Source organism: Quercus robur, chromosome 4 (genome assembly GCF_932294415.1).
Source record: "Quercus robur chromosome 4, dhQueRobu3.1, whole genome shotgun sequence".
Classification (NCBI taxonomy): domain Eukaryota; kingdom Viridiplantae; phylum Streptophyta; class Magnoliopsida; order Fagales; family Fagaceae; genus Quercus; species Quercus robur.
The window spans coordinates 45,912,503-45,931,222 of NC_065537.1; the positions used below are offsets into that span (position 1 = coordinate 45,912,503).

General features: G+C 35.5%; 1 long non-coding RNA gene across 1 annotated transcript; it reads right to left on the minus strand.

The window, feature by feature from the left end:
* Nucleotides 1–215: 215 nt before the first annotated feature.
* On the minus strand, nt 216–9,895 carry LOC126722269 (uncharacterized). The gene is made up of 4 exons (XR_007653990.1): nt 9,691–9,895; nt 7,539–7,599; nt 5,575–6,460; nt 216–632 (listed from the first exon to the last, which is right to left on the minus strand). It is a non-coding gene; the product is annotated as an uncharacterized LOC126722269 (long non-coding RNA).
* Nucleotides 9,896–18,720: the final 8,825 nt, after the last annotated feature.

The window sequence follows — 18,720 nt, forward strand, 5'->3', positions numbered from 1 at the left end:
ATCTATATATTGCTCTTTCAAAGATATTGGATCAATCTCTCACAGTCCACAGACACAGAAATACACAACTAAGCCTTAAGCCCTACTAATTGGAAATGGCTATATGAGTGATGTAGGACAACCACACTAAGAATAGAACAAAAAGATAAACCCTAGGAATCAGCACCTAAGGGCTGCTTGGAGTCAGCACCAAGCAAAACTGAAGTCGGCACCAGTGAAAGAAAACACATGTTTTTTTAATAATTCTCAAAAGCTGTCTTACAATAATCAGAAAAAGTACTTAAATAGCTAACAATAAAAATGCATAAAGAAACCCTAATTATTAAATGCTTGGGCTTGCTTAATCTCAAGCCCAATAACTAATAGGCTCCATCCATAAGGCCACAGGTTGGGCCATCTTTTTTTTGCTCTTCCTCCTATATGTGTGTGTAATTGGAGGCTTATACCTCGTGTCCGCACCAACTTCCCCCGGGTGAGAAGAACTCGACCTCGTCGAGTGGAAATCGGAAGAGCTTTGATAGTACTCCAGCAAGTCAGGATCCAGTCGCTGTAGCTTATCTCGAGTAATCCATGTGCAATCAAAATCTGGTCACCCTCGCCACCGAACTAGGAAACAGTGAACTCCTCCATCCCTGGTAGAAACAATCTGCTTATCTAAAATAGCATCAATAGATTCTTTATGTGCATAGGGCAGATTTAAGGGTAAAGGGGTGGGAATAGGGGCATCAATAGGATTAGGCAAAGACTCATCAAAAGGGGTATCAGGAATAACTGTGGGGCTTTTATAAGCAACTAGATCCTCAATATTAAAGGAGGGGCTAATACCATAATCATGAGGAAGGTCAATAACATATGCATTTGGACCCATTCGTTTCAATACCTTGAATGGTCCAGCACTACGAGCCTGCAATTTCTTAACGGTCCCAGAGGGAAACCGTTCAGGTCAAATCCGAATCATGACATAATCCCCTACCTGAAACTCTGCATGATGTCAATGAGTGTCAGCATGAATTTTGTATTGAGAATTACTTGCCTGAATTTTTTTGCAAATCTCATTATGCAAATCATGAATATGTCGTGCAAATGCCTCAGCAAACTCAGAAATCCTAACATGTGGGGATATGGGCAAAAGATTTAAGGGCTTCCTAGGTGTATATTCATGCACAACCTCAAAAGGACTAGCACCTATAGACCTATTGATAGAGCTATTATATGCAAGTTAGGCTACAAGAAGAATTGAATCCCAATTCCGATTGGCGTCACCCACTAGACACCGAAGGAGGTTGCCTAGACTATGATTAACCACCCCAGCTTGACCATCAATTTGAGTATGAAATGCCGTGGAAAATTTCAATTTGGTGCCCACTAAATGCCACAAGGTCTTCCAAAAATAACTCATGAAGCGAATATCCCTATTAGACACTATGGTTTTGGGAAGACCATAAAGTTTGACAATCTCATCAAAGTAGAGCTTTGCAATCTTAGAAGCATCAAAGGTTTTAGAACATGGTAGGAAATGAGCCATCTTAGAGAAGCGATCAACAACTACTAGAATGGAATCATGCTTCCTAAAGGTGCGGGGAAAAACTAACACAAAGTCCATACTCACATCCTACCACGGGCGATCTGGCACAGATAGAGGTGTGTACAGGCCAATGTTTTGCTTGCGATGTTTGGCTAGTTAACATATACGACACTGACCAACTATCTTGGCAATGCCTCTCTTAAGACTAGGCCAATAAAATTGACGTTCCACTTCCTCAATTGTCTTGTCTCGGCCAAAATGACCTACAAGGCCTCCCGCATGTATCTCCTAAACTAGGAAATCTCTCACTGAAGACCGAGGGATACATAACTTGTTGGCTTTGAACAAGTAACCATCTTGAAGGGTATAATCATCCAGGATTGGCCATGAGACATTACTTAGGCTAGTGTAGAGCTCCCCAAAATCTGGGCATGACTCATAATCATCCTTGAGTCATTCAAACCCAGTAACCTTAACACTCATGATGGATAGCAAGGACACCCTTCGACTTAATGCATCAGCAGCCTTATTCTTAACTCCCGCCCTATGTTTCACCACAAAGTAGTAGCGTTGCAGAAATTCAACCCAACTACCGTGCCTAAAATTCAGCTTCTTTTGGGAGTGGAGATAGCGTAAAGCTTCATGATCAGAGTAGATAACAAATTCTCGAAACAACAGGTAATTGCACCAATGCCAAAGAGCTCAAACAATGGCATAAAACTCTTTGTCATATGTGGAGTACTTTTACTTAGCATCATTCAACTTCTCACTGAAATAAGCAATTGGGTGGCGCTCTTGACTAAGCACTCCCCCTATACCAATACCTGAGGCATCACATTTCACTTCAAAAGACTTGGTAAAATCAGGAAGACGCATGACAGGTGCCTCAATCATCTTTTGCTTTACCTCATTGAAAGCCTTAGCAGCAGCTTTAGTCCAAACAAACTCCCCTTGTTTCATGCAGTCAATGATGGGGACATAATGGTACTAAACCCCTTGATAAATCGGTGATAAAACGAAGCAAACCCATGAAAGCTTCGAATTTCATGGATATTTTTGGGCTCGGGCCACTCCATTATCGCTTGAACCTTTTGGGGGTCGGCAGAAACTCCCTCAGAGAGTACTATGAAACCTAGGAAGACGACTCTATCGGTGAAGAAAGAGCACTTCTTGAGGTTGCCATATAAACTCTCCTTCCTAAGGATAGTACAAACTTGAGTTAGGTGGTCTAAGTGTCGCTCCCTAGACTTACTATAGATGAGGATGTCATCAAAGTACACAACCAAGAATTTCCCCATAAAAGGCTTAAGCACTTGAGTCATCACTCTCATAAAGGTACTAGGAGCATTGGACAATCCAAAAGGCATTACCATCCACTCATATAAACCATCCTTCGTCTTGAAGGCAGTTTTCCACTCATCACCAAAACGAACCCTAATTTGATGATAACCGCTTTTCAGGTCTATCTTGGAGAAGATCGTTGCTCCAGCCATCATATCCAACATGTCATCCAACTGAGGGATAAGAAAACGATATTTCACAGTGATCTTGTTGATGGCACAACTATCAACACACATCCTCCAAGTTCCATCTTTCTTTGGAGTTAAGAGTGCAGGAATTGCACAAGGACTCATGCTTTCACGAACAAAACCCTTCCTAAGTAATTCTTCTACTTGCCTTTGCAACTCGGCATGCTCTGCAGGGCTCATCCTATAGTGAGGCAAGTTAGGTAGGGTCACTCCGGGTACAAAATCTATGGCGTGTTGTATGTCACGCATGGGCGGTAAATGATCGGGGAGTTCCTCAGGGAAAACATCCTTAAATTCCTGGATCACTGACTTCACTTCTTCAGGTTGCTCCTCACTGGTCTTTACATGAAGTTCCCTAGCAACTAAGACAAACACAATAGATTCTTGAATTGCTACCCTTTCAAATGCCTTTGGACTTATGATGCTTAGGCCCTTCGCCTTTGGTGCTTCTGTCTTCTTGATCATGTCAATTGGCTTGGGTTTCAAAGGATTGAGCATAATCTTCTTACCTTCAAACATAAATGAGCAAGAATTGGATCGCCCATGAAGAGTGATATCCAAATCATAAAGCCAAGATCTACCTAAGATGATATGCCCTACATCCATGGGAATTACATCACACCATATTTCAACCTTGTAGGTGAGGAATTGAAATGGGACAACACATCTTTCTTTTATGGCTATGGAGGAAGTATCCACCCATGAAACTTTATATGGGTTAGGGTGTGGGGTCAATTTCAAGCCTAGGCGGGAAACAACGCTAGAAGACATTGCATTAATGCAACTTCCACTATCTATGATAACCTTGCAAGTTTTGTCTCCACACTTAGTGTAAGTTTGAAAGATGGCACTCCTTCACCAATCATTAGTGTCTTTTTGCTCTGCCAAAGCACACCTTACCACATTCACTCTAGGGACACCAAAGTTCTTAAAGTCATCAACCTGGGGAGAAATGGCTCTGATGCATGCGAGGTAGCTAGGTTCATCTTCCCATTCTGCTTCAACATCTTGGGTTTCTTCAACATTTGGATCATACACCAACTCCTCAACATCTTCTACCTTTTCATCATCCTCTTGAATGACAAGGGTCCTAGAGGGACATCTAACTGCGATGTGTCTAACCCCATTGCATTTGAAGCATTGGAGGCGAGAGCCTAATCTTGAAGGCTCATTGACCACACCTTTTCCCTTGTCCTCTTTTTCTATTGGGGTGCTATTGGGGTTGACCTTAGGGGTTAAGGCAAGTCTAGGTTTGCTACCAAAAGGTTGAGGGTTGGCGGGAACACTTCGGAGCTCAAAACGTTGCCAAAAGATAGATTTGGATGCTAATTCACAATTCCTAACAAGGTCATATGCTTCTCTTAAGGTAGTGACTCCTTGGGTGATAATCTCGCCTAGTAGGTTAGCATTTAAACCTTTCTTGAACCTATTGAGTGTGACAACCTCTTCCTCGACTATTTGAATTCACCTCTTGAACTCCTTGAACTTCTTTATATATTCAACCACAGGAGCAGTGCCTTGCTTTAGGCGATCCGATTCCTCAAGGAGGGAGCTCCTATAAGTTGGAGGAAGATAATTCCTTGAGAGTGTACCCTTCATCTCAAGCCAATTAGTAATGGGGGGCTCATGCTGTCGCCTAAGGGTATCCTCAAGGTCTTCCCAAAAAAGGTCGGCTCTTCCAATTAACTTCATCCTGGCAGGCATACCTCACTTTCTTATTCTCAACCCAATGGTAATAGTCAAAGAATTTATCCATCTGACGTAAACAATCAGTGAATACCCATGGGTCTAGGCAGCCATCAAAGGTGGGTGCTTCTATCTTTTCCTTGAACATCCTATCATCATAATCCCTAAGGTTATTGTGATTATAGTGATCATGTTCAAAGTTTGAAGCCCTATTAAAGTAACCGTGGTTATTTTGCCTAAGCATGTTACCTCCTTCATGGTTAATGGTCTCTCTTTGAGATGCTTTAATTTGCTCAACCCTATCTAGTAGATTATGGACACTTTTTGCTAGGTCTTCTATGGTTTGCTCCAAGGAGGGCCTAGGCTCGGAAGTGGATTGATGTTCAGAGTTTGACATGATGCGACCACTACGTAGATGCATGCACACTATATTTATGAATGCAATTGAGATTCACAAAAGTTCAAGTAACCAATTCTCAATGTAAAATTAAGGTCAAACAAGAATGCATGTAGAGATTAGATCAATGAATCAAATGAGTAAATTGCAGTCAAGTAGTGACAATGTTTACAATATTGAGAGATAGCCCAAATAAAAGTCAAATTCCAATAAGCTCCACAATTAATAATGAGAATCAGATATTTCAAAGATTTTTTTTTTTTTTTTTGGAATTTTAGAATGGGTACTGAAAGAAAGCACAAATAATAAAATAGCTAACTTGAGCACAAAATGGGTAGGCCAGTGGGGTATGGTGGGATATGCACATAAAAAATATAAAGATAATATCTTTCAATGAGACAAAATAGAATACACAAAAAAGAGAGTAAGAATCGTACCCTTGTCAGTGGCCAACTTATTGCACTTGGTTCCTCACTTGAATGGGTCTAATTGGACAAAATGGATCTGTGAAAAAAACAACTTAAGGGCCCATACGTGCAATGGGCTGGCAGCAACAACACTTTATTTCTTTTCCTCTTTCCTTTTTTTTTTTTTTTTTTTTTTTTTTTTGCAAAATAATAAAATTACACTGCTGTGATGGACTTAAAAAGCTACAGACTTTAAAATAAATTCAAACGACAGACTTTAATAAGGAACTCTAACTACACTCTAAAGGAAAAAACACAGAAACTAAAAGAGACAACGTAATCAGCTTGGCGATGGACGGCGGTGCTAGTGGTCGACGACTGCAGTGGCACAAGATGGGGAAGACTGCGGCGGAGTGGCAGCTGCCTGTCTCGGGTCTTGCATCGATGGTGGCTGACGTCCTTAGCTGCGGTGGTCAGGGGAGAAGATGGCGTCGGCGGCAGTGGCTGATGGGTCTACAGCTGGTGGCTGATGGGCTACGGCGGCTGAGGGTTGATTTGTGGGTCTCGGCTGGTGGCTGATGGCTTGTGTGGGTTTTTTTTTTTTTTTTTTTTGGTTTCTAGGTTGTGGGTTCTATGATCAGAGGTGGGCACGGATGGTGGTCACCTGTTTGGGAGGCATTCCTGGCTTCTCTGTTGGCTTGGGGGTGAAAAACTCATATGGGGCTGCGGGGTATATACAGATTGCCGGGGCTGGTTTGGGCTTGTTCAAGATCTCATGGGGCAAAAACTTGAAAGGTATTGTCATATTTGGCTGGCTTGCTCTTTTGATGGTTTTTACTTTCAATTGGTTGTTTATGGTTGTGTTGTATGGACCAAAAGTCTACTCTGATACCAAAACTGACGTAGGACAACCACACTAACAATAGAACAAAAAGATAAACCCTAGGAGTCAGCACCAAGCAAAACTGGAGTCGGCACCAGTGAAAGAAAACACACGTTTTTTTAATAATTCTCAAAAGCTGTCTTACAATAATCATAAAAAGTGCTTAAATAGCTAACAATAAAAATGCCTAAAGAAACCCTAATTATTAAATGCTCGGACTTGCTTAATCTCAAGCCCAATAACTAATAGGCTCATAAGGCCACAGGTTGGGCCGTCTTCTTTTTGCTCTTCCTCCTATATGTGCGTGTAATTGAGGGCTTGTACCTTGTGTCCGCACCATGAGTCCTCTTTTGCTGTTCAACTCTATATAGGGTGCACAAACACTTCCGGGATAGATGATTGAGTATAACTTGCCAAGATATAGTGTCAAGTAGTAAAGATTCTAAACAGAAATATATCAATTTCCTTTTAAATTTTTAATAAAAAAGCAATTAAGTTCTCTGCGTTTCAGCTAAAGGCAACCATGTCCTTTCACATGCATTGTTGAGTATACAAGAGGAGAAGATTTTTTGGTTTTTCCCTTTTGTGGTGTGTGTTGGGGGAAGCAATTAAGTTCTTTGCATTTCAGCCAAAGGCAACCATGTTCTTTCGCATGCTTTGTTGAGTATACAAGAAAAGAAGATTTTTCGGTGGGGGAGGAGGAGGAGTAAGGTATTGAAGGATCTGAATCGAAGGAGATCAGTCATGCCAAAGCAATCATAATACCATATGGAGGAGTTTTTAAAATAATAATAATAATAATAATAATAATAATAATAATTTAAAAAAAAAAAAACTAAAAGAGGTTAAATCAGATACTTTGCCAGAAAATGAAGATTGGTTTAGGAATAGCTATGTCTTCCTATTTTAATTATCCTCCATCAAAGCTGATTAGTTTCTTAAAATGGTAAATCCTAAGCATAAAAGACATTCAATTCAGATCTCCAAAGGAAAGCTTCAACAGCTTTATTAAGAAATTTCTATTGCAGTCTCACACTTTCCTCAAGCAAAACGCAGTCTATAAGCATCCCAAAAAATGGTAATTTAAGGAAGAAAAGTCCATAATTCATACCTCTACAATAACTTCCGCTGATGGCTGCACTTCTAGGATCTTCACCCTCATTGACACCACCCTATTAAATTAAAATTTACAAAATACAAATAATTTTTTTGATAAGTAATAAGAATTCATATATAATAAAAATAGAGACACCCAAGCACACAGGAAGTATACAGGGGTGAACAAGTCAAGAACGAAAATTACAAAAGTCAAGTAAATCCAAAATAGAAAAAGGATGGTTTCTCCACACAGAGAACCATTCAAGTAAGGTTCGGATGAAAAGAATTATATCATGAACAGAAGGAAATACAAGTTTAGTAAAAACTACTATAACTTTTACTATAAATTCTAGTTCAACTACCACAATCCCAAATCATTAAAATCTTAATGGTTAAAATTATGATCCTTTTCTCCCATCACATATTCAATGGAAGATGGACTGAGAAGTTTCATTTTTTATTTCAGATCTCCAAAATTACTATAAATAACTGCAAACAGGCTCACTTCATTCCAGAAAACACTTATGTATTCCCAGTTGTTAATAGACCCAATGGCAAATGCCTTGCAGTGGTTGCTTAAATCAAGCAATGAAAATTGGAGATATAGCCTCAAGAGATTATCAAAGTGCATGCAACAGCCCCAAATTTCCAATAATTGTGCAGTTCTAAAATTCTAATACCAACCTAGCACGAAGTTCAAGAAACCAAAAGAACAACTACCACCCACTACAAAATCACTAAACAAGTTTATAATGAATTATGAAAAAAAAATTATTAAATAAATATATAATACGACACAAACAGTTTTAGAAATTTGCAGTTACAAAATGTAAAAGAACTAACTAAATTGCATATGAAATGCATTAGAAATTTCAAAAGTAGAATCCTAATAATCATGTCTAAAAGTTCATTCTCAAGCATAAAATTCTATATTACTATTATCATTTGAACGGTTCTGAATGGAGAGATAAGAGCAGAGAAGAGAAGCACTGAGGTGAGGGTCCCTGCATGTAGATGAAATTTTGAATTTTTTGTCACTTATCAAAAAAATTACAAAAGCAAGTATGTCCCTTACATAAATGCAATTCCACAAAATTGAATTAATAAGTAATTACAAATTAAAAAAATGACGAACTCATCAACTTTCTCTATGATCCCAATCAGTATACAGTTAATAACATGTGGATGCTATTAACATTTTGGACAGACTATGGTGATAATTATATGCAAGCTTGTTCCTGACAAGAAGATGTCTTTAAAATCTTATTAAATTGCATTTGGGTACTAGAATATACTTCATATTTGGCACTTCTTTTATAAAAAGAAATAAACAGTGGTTTTTTGGATCTGTAAGTAGTAGCATATCTTAACATTTTCAATTAAATATGGTAAACTCTTTCTAACTTCTACATTCCCCTTTTATGACTTTGAATCTTTTATCATCAGAAAACCCTTCATTTCAATTCCCTAGATTTCCTATTTCAATAAATCAGAGTCCAAATGCCAGCCCCATATTTGGATTCAAATACAAAAATGCCACAGTTACATGCTCAGAGCAGACTTTTTTTCCTTAACAAGTTACATGCTGAGATAAAATAAAAAATAAAATTAGCTTTCTACATACAAACACCATCATAGTCTCCACAATAAATTTTGCTTTACAGTTCAAAATATTGTGGTTGGGACGTAAAATTGGGATTCCTTTTGTTAACACGATATCGACACACACATTGTATTTAGCATTCCTTCTTCATTGTGCGTCAATATCATTGTATCACTCAACTCAAGTCACCAACTCCTCTCACAAGAAAGATTTGAAATAGTGGTTCCATTTGTTTCAATCGAAAACATATCAAACTAAAACAATTCCAATCAGAATAAAATAAAACATGCTGATTGAAGAGACGTCATTCATCAACAAAGTCTTACTAAGTTACTTTCTTTCCCAGAAACCCATTTATCCAAAAAAAATAAAAATAAAAATTTTAAAAGAAAACTTGTAAATAAAATAGGTCCATAAAATACAAGTGGGTACCTGTGTACTATTTCTTATGTTATTTTTAATATCATAAAATAATCACAACAAGCAAACATAGCAATTTAGTTTCAAAAGCAATCAAATTACAACACCTCAATATAAAACTCAATAAGAAAAGAAAAATTACCTAGGGCATTTGCCAAGCACTGGGTATATCCAACCTTGAAGCTGCAAAAAGCAATTTTGCGAGAGTGGCAGTGGCAGGGACTTGAATTTAGGGGAAGTAGAGATAAAGAATCGGCAGCATAATAAAATTGCCATTTCATTTCAGGAGCCGTGCGCCCCCTCGCTTTCTAAGCTCATCCCATTGCTGTCCTGTCAACATTGTACAGTTCCTATTTTTACCCCCAAAAAAGACCAGGAAAGGTTAACTCTATTAAAAGAATTTTTTTTTTTTTTATATTTTTAGAAATATAACAACATTTAAAAAAATATATATTTGAAAAGAAAAGAGTAATAATTTTTCAGTAGTTTTTTATATTTCTTATCAAAGAGTAATTATAACTTTCCTAAAACATTTTATTAACAAATAAACTAATGTACCCGTTAACCCAACCTTAAAAAAAAAAAAAAAATTTAAAAAAATCTCACTATATTCTAGTATATTTACTTGATATAGGTTAGTTTTTTGGTATTAAAAAAATAGTAAAGTTTAGTTACAACATTAGTTGTGACTTAATGTTATAACTTTACTTAATATCACCAACATTACTATTGAAAGTTCAATTTGTGTGTAAAACACCAATGAACGTTTACACTCTCAAATACAAAATTACCAACACAAGCTTATACACAAACAATATAAGTGCGGAAAGATGAATATAAGCTAAATCCAAATTGGTAAAACACTCCAAACCGAAATTAATCACAACCACAACCATAATCAAAAGGTAAAGAGAAAGGGAAGAGAGATGTAAATACAAAACACGACAATGCATTATCGAAGAGGAAACCGAAGTACTCGACAAAAAACCTTTTTGCCACCCTCCAAGCAGTCAATAATCCACTAGAGAATAAAGTTGGAATACATGAATAGCAGAAGACCTTCCAAGCCTAATCTATCTAGTGCACCTAAGCCCTCTAAGCTTCTTGCTCCAACTGGGTTACGTTGAACCTTGTCTTCTCTAACTTACTGGATCCCGCAATAGCCCATTGCATCAACCAAATGAATTGGTCCATTCTAAACTGCTTCCTAAGTACCAAAATACCTCCTCATTGATATGGGTTATGGTGAGATAAGGATCTAGCTAAATGTACCTCTCAATGATATGTCAATGGAGAGGGTGAAAATATAGGAATTTGGAGAATCAAAAAATGGAGATTGTGGATTAGTCAATCTTGTTTTTTCTGTAGGGTTTCTCTCTTAAAATTCTCTCTAAAAGCTCTCTATATTTCGTGACTATAAGGGTATTTATAGCGGTTTGTATGAGGAATGTGAAAATTCAGGTTTCAATCAAACAAGGTATTCTGGCGACTCAAGCTCGCGACTAGAACAAGTTGCGAGTTTGAGTTGCGAGCTAACTGCCTGGCTGGACTGAAAGTTTTGTCCTGTAGTACTCCAGCGGTTGTGACCCTTTAGCTCCCCCTGCATGCTTCTGACGACTTGCCAGTCGCAAGATCCAGTCACAAGACTCTTTTGAATTGTACACTTTTTGAGATTTCTTCAATCAAGTCATACACAATTAGTATTAAGTCAAGTGGTCTATCTCAATTATAGAAATGAACATATATGACCTCCCACAAGAAAATGATTACATATCTTTGAAACTTTTTATTTAGCTTCTTTACAATTCATAACATTTGATCATTTTTTATCTTTACATCTCTTTTGAGATCGATGCCTGAAATTTTTGATATTTCAAATTGAAAAACAAGCCTTTGACTTTTGGGCATTATACATTTTCAATACAAGTCGCTTTCCCTTTTTCCTAGTCAAATACTAGTTTATGCGACGGTTTTTGCAGCTCATTATCTCTTTTCGAGATTTGACATTGATTGAGCTCTTAAGCAACAAAAAAAAAAAAAAAAAAAAATGGGAAGAGATATAGGCACAAGTCTACGCATGTATCAAAACCAATAAGACTATTGACTAATCATTCATGACAAGCTTGAAGATCGATTTACAACAATCACACATAGATGTCAAGATTTTTCGGCTACTTTACAATTCATAACATTTGATCATTTTTTATCTTTACATCTCTTCTGAGATCGATGCCTGAAATTTTTGATATTTCAAATTGATAAACAAGCTTTTGACTTTTGGGCATTATACATTTTCAATACAAGTCGCTTTCCCTTTTTCCTAGTCAAATACTAATTTATGCGACAACTTTTGCAACTCATTATCTCTTTTCGAGATTTGACATTGATTGAGTTCTTAAGCAAAAAAAAAAAAAAAAAAAAGTGGGAAGAGATATAGGCACAAGTCTACGCATGTATCAAAACCAATAAGACTATTGACTAATCATTCATGATAAGCTTGAAGATCGATTTACAACAATCACACATAGATGTCAAGATTTTTCCTACAAAGATAGATGTGCATACATAACAAACTAAACTTATAAATGCACTAAGCCATTTGTATGAAGGTACTAGGGCAAACACACATGTGATATGTGCAGAGGTGGAGCCAAGGGGGGGCGAGAGGGGGCAAGTGCCCCCCCTGACTCCTCCAAAAATATTCCATATGTACTACTATTAGGAAATTTTTAAAATGCTTTACCCTCCTTGATGCAGAAATTAAACACAAATCAGGAAAAAAGCTTCCTAGCCCTGTTGAAATAGAGGGAAAATGACAAGCTTACCTAATGCCCAATAAGTCAATGACCCCGTGCAAGGAAAAAAAATAGGAAACAAGGAAAAATTTTCCTGACACAAGCAAAAATAAATGGAAGAATTTCCCCTAGGCACAATAACACACACCAAGAGCTTTGACTTGTTAGCTGTTAGCTTTTAATTATCATGCACTTAAGCTTAGCATAATAATAATGCATTTTAGTGTCTTTCTTATGACATTTCAATTGATAGTCCTATATTTTACACTTTTTTTATTTTTGGTCCTCAATTTCTTGACATTTTAGTTTTAAATTGTGGGTTTATGCTATGAACTAAAATTTTAATTATTTTGAAAAATAAATAGAAAGTCGAACTTTTCCTATAGTTTCAAAAACAATCAAGAAAAGATAGTGAGATGTGTATACAACTTTGCAAGTAAATTGCTATATTTTAAATATTTTTCAAATTAATTTATTTCCACAATTTACTTTATAGTATTAACATAAATGTCTAACTATAGTTTGCGTATAATTAGTTTTTGTATGACACTTATAGTTGTTTTTATAATTTTTTTTTAATATTGACTTCTAATCTTGTCCCCCCCCCCCCCTGAATTGAAATCCTAGCTCCGCCACTGGATATGTGCTCAAATATATACGATCAAACTTTTTGAATTTTTTACTTTTTATGTGGTTTTAGATTTTATACTCGCACAAAACTAAAACATAAAAGTAAAATAAAAAACAAAAGCAATGCATACAAATAAATGCAAGATGCACAAATGCACAAATGCGTGAATATATAGCATCTAATGCATGAAGGGTCTTACAAAAATTGATAGAATTAGATCAAGGACCAAAAGAGGAAAAGCTCAACCATAGGAACCTTTCCTCATCCAAACTGAATAATTGTTTGGAATGAGTGTCTCATGAGAAGTGAGACGAGGGTTGGAAAAATGAGAACCGGAGATGCACATAGACAAGGAGGTAAGAATATCAAAAACTTTCTTCAACAACTTACTATTTTCCCCCAAACCCAGTTTTGTTTTCATGGTACAACTTCCAAGAAGCTCAACCTTTTCTTTTCTTTTGATTTTTGTAAGAGCATAGAGCAATGAGATCTTAGATGACCAAAAGCACCACAATGGTGACAAACAATGTGCTTAGGTCCACTAGGCTTTTTGGGAAGGGATCTAGCAATATGGTTTTGTTCTCTCTTCAACTTAGGTCATTGAGGTCTTATATGACCAATCACACCACAATAGTGGCAAGTTGGAACAAACTTAGATCCATCCAAAACCTTAGGTTGAGACCTAAATGGAGGCTTTGGCTTAAGAGCCTTTCTCTCCACCTTTTGATTTCTTTTGTGTGGAGGAATGTACACCGATTTGCCCTTAGAGGTAGAACATACATTAGGCACAAAATCGGGTACCACAACATGATTGCAACAAATATTTTCATCATTTTTAGCAATACGTTTAGCAATCGAACACTTGGCATGCATCTTAACAAATTCATTTTCACATTTTAGATCATCAACTAGTTTGTTAGACAAAACAAGTTTAGCATCCAAGTCCATATTCAAACATTCAAACTCTTTCAACTTTTCAAGAGAATTTTCAGCAAGCTTCTTATACTTTTCAATCAATTTATTGGATTCATTGAGCTTAGTAATCAAATTATCCCTTTCAAAAATAAGCTTGCTCAAATTCTCATGAAACTTCTTTGCCTTTTTCTTCAAGAGTTTGACATTTGGAATATTAACAACACCCATAGATTTATGTCATCACAATTATGAGGATTAACACTCATAGAAGTATTTTCACAAACACATAGCATGTTACACTCAACAACATCCATAGAAGCATATAAAACACTATCCATGGCAAAACACACAAGAGGTCAAGGATCACACTTAGATAATGAAACCAATACAAGTGTACCCACTCTGATACCAATTGAAAGTTCAATTAGTGTGTAACGTTTAGACCCCTAAATACAAAATTACCAATACAAGCTTATACACAAACAATATAAGTGCGGAAAGATGAATATAAGCTAAATCCAAATTGGTAAAACACTCCAAACCGAAATTAATCATAACCACAGCAGTAATCAAAAGGTAAAGAGTAAGGGAAGAAAGATGCAAATACAAAGATAATAAGGCGATGTGTTATCGAAGAGAAAACCGAAGTACTTGACGAAAAACCTCTCCGCCGCCCTCCAAGTGGTCAATAATCCACTAGAGAATAAAGTTGGGATACATAAATAGCAGAAAACCCTCCAAGCCTAATCTACCCCGTGCACCTAAGCCTTTCAAGCTTCTTGCTTCAACAGGGTTATGCCGAATCTTGTCTTCTCTAGCTTACCGGATCCCGCAATAGCCCATTGCATCAACCAAATGAATTGGTCCCTTTTAAACTGCTTCCCAAGCACCAAAATACCTCCTCACTGATATAAGGATGGTGAGATAAGGATTTGGCTAAATGTACCTCTCAAGGATATATCAATGGAGAGGATGAGAGTAGAGAAATTTAGAGAATTAAAAGATGAAGATTGTGGATGAGTCAATCTTGTTTTTCTTTAGGGTTTCTCTCTCAAAATTCTCTCTAGAAACTCTCTACATTTCGTGAGTATAAGGGTATTTATAGTGGTGTGTATGAAGAATGCGAAAAGTCAAGTTTCAATCAAACAGGGCATTTTGGCGACTCAAGCTCGCGACTGGAATGAGTCACGAGTTTGAGTTGCGAGCTAACTACCTGGCCAAATTGGAAGTTTTATCCTGTAGTGCTCCAGCTGTTATGACCTTTCAGCTCCCCCTGCATGCTTCACATGTGTGTGCCATTCTAACGACTTGCCAGTTGCGAGATCCAATCGCGAGACTCCTTTGAAATGCACACTTCTTGAGATTTCTTCACACTCTCTCACACACTATCCTTACATAATTCCCACATAATTACAGGGTATTTAATTGCTAAATTACAAGTAAATTTGACACGGAATAAAGTCAACACATGATTGAATAAATTCAACCTTACAACTACATATTTCAAAAATCTAAACATTGGATTGCATGTTCTTTAAACTCTTAATACACGTCACATTTTGTGTTAATCGGATATTATTTACTCTATGATATATAAGATTATATTTTATACATAATTTTAAACTACAAAAACTTGTAATTTAAACAACTTATTGATAACATAGTTATTGATCTTTAATTTTCTAGAAATTTTGCAAGTATGGAGTATATAAGAAGAAGATGTAATCAAATGGTATATATATATATATCTAGAAGCTATAGTTAATTTTTTTTTTTTTTTTTTAAGTTAAAGAAATTTTTTCCGCTAATTTTCTACCATATTTTTGGGTGACAAGTTATGATTGGATCTATCATTAACACCATCAATCACAACAATCAAGAAATCAATCCACTACCCAATAAGAGCCTTGCAGCTCAACAATTATAATTATTGAATTATCATTAAAAATAAAAAATAAAAGAAACAACCCACATCCTTAAGCTACCAGGGGTGTAGTATATTTTGTAACTAATATTTTTAAACTAGCACACACGTAAAAAAAAAAAAAAAAAAAAAAAAAAGAGATAGAGAAAATATTTTAAATTCATTCCAATAGATCATAATGTAAATATGGCAAGTCAATATAAACTTTTTTTTTACAAATTTTTATTTTTTTATGTGCTTAAGAGTCAACTAGTTTATATTATTGTGTTATCAACTAGAGGGTTGAATATGTTGGGTATAATGCATGAAATATTTATTATTTGTCAAGAACAGTAAAATATGTTTATATGTGAATAAATAAACGAATAAATAAAACTTATAGACCGGAGGAAGACATAATGAGAAACTCAAATCTAATTAAGACTAGTGTTTAATACTATGTTTTTAAGACATATTTCGTCTCTTACAATGGTGTTTTTTGACTCTTGGAAATCTATCTCCTAGGATAAAATAATCTACTACATACAGAAGAATCATAGCAATCTATGTACAGAAAGGTGTTTCCTCTCTCTAGATGACTCTTATACAGGAAAATGAGAAAGGAAAAGTTGACTAGATTGAATGAGCGAACTCATATTTATACACATATGAGCACTAGTTCAGAATAGGTCCAAAGCGAATAAACATATTGTTCTAGAAAAAAAAAAAATACACACAATATGCTAAAACTAAAATTTTTTTTATAAAAAATTTACAAACCGACACCCAACCTAACTTGATGTGTATGGACAATGCATGTGTTGAGGGGGGGGGGGGGGGGGGAGGATGTAAATAGAAAGCCCACTATGTAGGTCCTCTCCCTTCCACTAAAGTGTAATTGATTAGAAAAATATCAACAAAACCATTACACTTGTATATAAGCCCAAAAAATGTGTCTTTCATTTCTTATGTGAAATTCAAGTAATCTCACTTTCTACCAATGTTTAGGTAGACACATTATAAGTTAGTTTCACATTTATTCCTTAACAGTTGAGAATAGGTGATTTCATGATATTATTCTACTCATGAAAGAGAACACAACCCAACTCTAACTACCCTCAAAAGATGTGTGAGCCTCACTTTTATTTTAGCTCAAAGATGGCCACACAAATAATTGCAAAACCCAATTTTTTCACAATCCCTCGCATTAATGGAAATTGATTGAAAACAATGTAAGTGATAGTGCAGACATAGAGATAGTAGATTGAAAAGTCATTGTTTTGGGAGAGATAGTTTCTGTTTTGAACCTTTCTTTTTAAAAGCTTGTCAAATTTATTGGCTAACTAGTGAACATGATTTGCTGAACTATTCTGGTCATTTATGTAAACCAATATTATAGAATTCACATATTTTCTTTTCAAAAATAGTTTTTTCTATGATTGTATTCATTTTGGTCCTAAACAACTCTTAAATTTCATAAATGCTCTAGAGAATTCAACCTTAAATTTCTCCATAGTGATATTACTAAGTTATCCAGAATTTGGTTGTCCCTTTGAGCGCAAGTCTTGGGATCTCCAATCAGCTAGGTAGAGTTGCCATCATGGTGACTTTTAAGATATATACTTTAAACGAACTCCTCTCAATGAGTAGTTTACTTACTATCTACTCAAACCTTTAGATAATGTATCTGCTACATTCTTTTGACTTTAAGCGGTCAAAGGATTTTATTTATCTACACTTCAAGGATTGTGCTTGATCTATGATGGTTGACATTTGCACCCTTTATATTTCCCTTGGAAACTTGATGCTTCTGAGTGAATATTCACTTCTTTTAGTGTTGGCTCCATGCCTTGGCCCAAGGCCTCTGTTACCAAAAGGTCCTATATCCTTTATTAGTAGGCTTCACCCATTATAAAAAGGCCCAAAATTTATTATAATAAGTGGTTTAAAAAAAATTAGAAAAAATGGTTGTGTGTTATTTTCCTCAATTGTAAAAGGCCTCTAAAATATTCGATCAATAGAAATTCAACCCTATTAAAACCTTAAACTATTTGGAAAAACAAATGTTGCAAATGTGTTGAATTATCAATGATGATTAATTTTCCTTAACGGTTTGAGGGTTTAATTTTTGTATACTAATATCCTACACAATAGATTGTCAATATTGCATGGTTATCTAAACTCTAGATGACCACACATCAAACAATCTCATATCTCTCTTTACACCAAAATCAAAAATTAAAAATCATACTACAACTTTACTTAACCATGCATCACCTTATCCAAGATAAAGTAAATCTCACTTTAAAAAAAAATTCCATTTCTTTTTGTTAAATTTCCTACTTCAACCACGAAATTTGATTTTTTATATGAAATTAACCTTAATTTGGTTAGCATCAATTCATCAAATTAGTGTTTAATTCATCAAATTAACCTTGGGTTGGATATTATTAAACAAAATTATTTAATAGATATTTAAATATAAAAGATCACACTTAATTTATTGATATTTATTCCAGGATTAAAATTACTAACCAGCGTGATTTAATATATCAATTAATATTTTTATGGACCAATTAAAATTAATCTAGGATAATCCTATGCATGCATGCCTAGGGTAGGATTATGGACTAACCAATTAAATTTAAGCTTTAAAAAAACGATGATATGTACGCTATTTGATAAAATAAATAAGACTCATTATTCAATATTCTGGGAGCATTGTAAATGTGTACTCCCCTCCTCTCACAGAATATTTGAATGGAATAATTTTGTGCTTCATGTCTTCTAGGATTAAAATTAATAACCAACATGATTTAATATCAATTAATATTTTTATGGACCAATTAAAATTAATCTAGGATAATCCTATGTATGCATGCCTATGGTAGGATTATGGATCAACGAATTAAATTTGAACATTAATAA